We start from the raw sequence: 4,875 nt of genomic DNA, 5'->3' as shown, positions 1-4,875 counted from the left end.
TTACAATATCAAATAAAAAATATAATAAACATAAGACACAAAACAAAAGTAATATTAGAAATTAGAATGATATTACCGGATTCAAGAACTATGAAGACTTGATTTCCGAAAATAAATTGAACTGCTGCGATATATTTTTCTCCAAATTTAAAACATAAACTATATTTTTTTAAAATTGAAATTATCAATAGATCAAGTAAATTCTTAAGCTTTGAATAAGAGAGATGTAAGATTAGAAAAGAGAAAGAGAGAAGAAATAGAAGAGAAGAAGAGAGAAGGATAGAATGTATAAAAATAAAATTAGAAAAAGAATAAGGTAAAAAAAAAAGATAACTCGTACAATTAAAAAAAAGTACACATTGAAAAAGTAATAGTCATATCAAGTCACATGATCAATGCCGTTTAGATTTGAAGTTTTAGTTCTATTTTTCGTTTTTGGGTAAATTAAATGGCACGACCTGGCATAACACTGCGAAATGACAGAAATAGCCTTTTGGCTTTGGCTCCAAAACCACCTAAATTTTCCTTCAAAAAAAGAAAACCACCTTTGACTTTTCTTTTTTATTTACTTTACTCATTTTATTTCATTTACTTTACTCTTCCAATATCTTTACTTTCTTTTTTACTTAATTCATTTTTATCTCTCATTCTAGAAAATGTTTCTTAATTTTCTTATGTTTGGTTGGCTTAAATATTTTAGAAAATATTTCTCAAATAAACTTATTTTCCTCAAATAATATTTTTTCCTTACTTCACTCCGTACCCCGACCTCCCCATTCAAAAAACTAAAATTTTTAAAATTTTCTTTTTTTAAAAAAATCAATTTATTTTGTTACTACACCCAAACTATCCCCTCCCCCCAACAAAAAAATTAGCAACTTAAAATTTAATTTTTGAAAAATAGTTCAAAGTTAGATTTTTTTTATTTTTTTACCCTGCTCAACTCCTGACTGTCCCACCCCCGCTTTCCACAAAAAAAAAAAAAATTTTAAACAAATAATTAAATTTTCATTTTTTTAATCCACACTTACCCCAACCACCTACCACCTCCCCCTCCAAAAAAAAAATTTAAAATATTGTATTTTTTTAAAAAAATCATTTTGTTCTTTTATATATATATATGTACTAGTGAAACTATTCGTGATTCGCACGGTTGTAATGAAAATTAATAAATTAAATTATTTTATCATTTATAAAAAATAATTCTATGAATTGCTAATTTTTAATTATAATGAAGTAGTATGGAATATTTATATTCAAGCCAGTGACATAAAAGACAATGTAATTTTTTGCCTTCATATGAAACATGATTATGTTTTTTCAATATGCTAAATAGACTTTATATGCATATGGTAGAACAAACAATTTAGAGGTCATATTTTGAAACAATAATCTATGTATTAAGTTGAAAACAATACATTTTATGTTTAAATCTTATCTATCTTTTGAGTACTCGATCATTTATGATAACACCAATTTTGATATTAATTTATTTTTTTGAACTTTCACGTTACGTCTTTTTCATCACATTTGTTTACTATTTATATATTAAAGAAATGTTTTAAAATATACAATGAAACAAATAGGAGTTATCAATAATATTTAAGAATCTCTCTCTCTCTCTCTCTCTCTATATATATATATATATATATAGATATATATAAAGGAGAAACATAGAGAAAGGTGATGTGGCACCTCTCTATGGCCTCCATTCCCATTTATAAATTGTTTTTCTTCATTTTCTCAATAAATAATTGTTTATTAATTTAAAAATTCAATCATATTTACTATTCTAATTATGTCTAATAAGTTACAAAAAATCTCCATCTATTTATTTTCCCTACTTAAATAATATGCCTCTTCAACTTCTTTCTAACTATTGTTATGGTTTACCCAATCTATAAATAACAATCATCTTTAGAGATGTTCAATGTCCATTTCCATTTTTTCATTCTTTCTTTTTATTTCATAAATGTACTTAATAATGTCATGACATTGTCTTCACTTTGATAAAAATCATATATATATTCTTCAAAAATTCATCATAGAGATGTTCACATTAATTAGTTTGGTACAACTTCATCAAAATGAAGAAGGAAACTTAATTATCTTGGAAGATTCATCAAAAGAGATGGTCATATAACTTTGAATGGTTTCCAAATATTTTGAAGATTAATTAATGTATTGTTTTGATTTCAATTAATGTTATTATATATATATATATTTTTATTAGATATCTACTAACATTATTATTATGCGAATGAATGAAGATGAAAAGTATCATATTTTTGTTTTTGTATGTATTTGTTAGTCAATTTCTAATTAATATTCTAAATTTTTTTGTCATTGTTGAAAGGTATAATATTACCTATGGTACATTTCTCATAGCTATAAGATATTGTTACCCCTAAAAATATATTATATGGTCTATCATATTAGACATCAATCACAAAATAAATAAGTAAACCATCTTTTTAGTGTTTTTAAAACTTGTAATTAATAAATAAAGCATTTAATGAAAAGAATGAAGAAAAAATTTTCAAAGCTATTTTATAGTTATGCTATAATAAATGTGCGTTTGAGATTAATATATATTTAACTTATAATTATTTAAAGAAAAAATTATCTATCAGAGTTATCTTTTGAATAGTTATTATCATATATTAATCTTTTTTAGTGATGACTACAATGATAATTAGATTGATGTTATAAAAAAATTTCACTCCCTTATATGTGTGTATCTGTTTGTCAATTTCTAATTAATATTATAATTTTTTGTCATTGTTGAAAGGTATAATATTACCTATGGTACATTTCTCATAGCTATTAGGTATTATTACCCCTAAAAATATATAAGTAAATCATCTTTTTAGTATTTTTAAAGCTTTTAATTAATAAATAAATTATTTAATGAAAAGAATGAGACTTTTTTTTCATTTATTTGTACACATAAAATAAAAAGTTATTTTTATAGTTATGCTATAATAAAAGTGCATTTGTGATTAATATATATTTAAAGCAAAAATTAATCTATCTTATTTTTCACATTAAAGAAGGAGTTATCTTTTGAATAGTTATTATCATATTTTTTTTTTAGTGATGACTACAATAATAATCAAATTAATGTTATAAAACTCTTCCACTCCTTTATATGTGTGTATCTGTTTGTCAATTTCTAATTAATATTCTATTTTTTTGGGAAAATGCATAAGTACCTCCCCCAGCCTATGCCCAAAATCCCTGAGACACACTTAATCTTTACTAAGATCCTATTACGCCCCCGAACTTATTTTATATATAATTTTCTACCCCTTTTCGGCCTACGTGGCACTATCTTGTGGGCCCAGCGCGTGTTGACAATTTTTTCAAGGATAGTGCCACGTAGGTCGAAAAGGAGTAGAAAATTATATATAAAATAAGTTCGGGGGCGTAATAGGATCTTAGTAAAGATTAAGTGTGTCTCAGGGATTTTGGGCATAGGCTGGGGGAGGTACTTATGCATTTTCCCTATTTTTTTGTCATTGTTGAAAGGTATAATATTACCTATGGTGCATTTCTTATAGCAATTAGATAGTATTGCTCCTAAAAATATATGATATGGTCTATCATATTAGAAATAAATAAATCATCTTTTTAGTATTTTTAAAACTTTTAATTAATAGATAAATTATTTAATGAAAAGAATGTAGAAAGAATTCTCATTTATGTGTACATATATAATAAAAAGTTATTTTACAATTATGCTATAATAAATGTGCATTTGTGATTAATATGTATTTAACTTATAATTATTTAAAGTAAAAATTATCTAGCTTAATTTTTCACATTAAAGGAGTTGTTTTTTGAATAGTTATTATCATATATTAATTTTTTTAGTGATGACTTCAATAAGAATTAGATTAATGTTATAAAACTCTTCCACTCCTCTACATGTGTTAGGGACAAACATTGATCCAACTCTTGGTATACCTTTCTACAACTTGACACTTCATGTACTCTAAAAAATTTAATATTTTGTCACTCTATGATGATTTTTTATATAATCGAGTAGATAAGTACACATCAAATTACTAATCACATCATGATTTCTTATAAATATATATTTTATTATATATTATGTGTTTCAATTCTTTTATTTTCCATTACAAAGTATAATCTCCGATGTAATGTTATATAATCAACTAATTTTTTTTTTCTTAAGATAATTTTTATGTTTTTCTTCTTTTTATCGGCAATGTTAAGCGGAAATTAAAGTTTGAAAATATCTTTCTAGCAATTTTTTGAATAGACAACATCAAGATCGTGACTTGATTTGTATTGCTTTTTATACATTTTTATTGAAAATAGTCAATTAAAGACATCAATTATTTAAAAAATATAGTCAATTTCGCGCGAAGCGCGGATAAGTACACTAGTAGAAGTTATAAAGAAGATAAGAGACATGAGTTATCATAACTTTAATATATAATATTATTATGACATTAAGTACATTAATCATTGTGCATTGATTTTATTTGTAAAAATAAATAAATGACTGAAAAATATAATGGGTAAAAATTAAAAAAGGATAAATAAATTGATTGCATAAAAGACGTGTCATGTTACAATCTTATCAAAGACCACAATTAAATAATATATAGGCATAGATTTTATAATTATGTAGCTAAGACAATAAAAAAAAATACTACATTATTATATTCACAAAGTAATAAAAAATGAAAAGAAAACTGCTAAATACATTTCAAGCAAGAAAAGAATAGCGAAAAAAACAAATTGTTACATATGCATAAGAATAAGCAATGATGTCATATAATAATTTATTTCATCTTTAATTTTCTTTGAGAGAAAAATAAAATATAACTTATTCTCATAATT

Source organism: Solanum tuberosum, unplaced genomic scaffold, assembly GCF_000226075.1.
Source record: "Solanum tuberosum cultivar DM 1-3 516 R44 unplaced genomic scaffold, SolTub_3.0 scf00104, whole genome shotgun sequence".
NCBI classification, from domain to species: Eukaryota; Viridiplantae; Streptophyta; class Magnoliopsida; order Solanales; family Solanaceae; genus Solanum; species Solanum tuberosum.
This window is presented reverse-complemented; position numbering follows the sequence as displayed.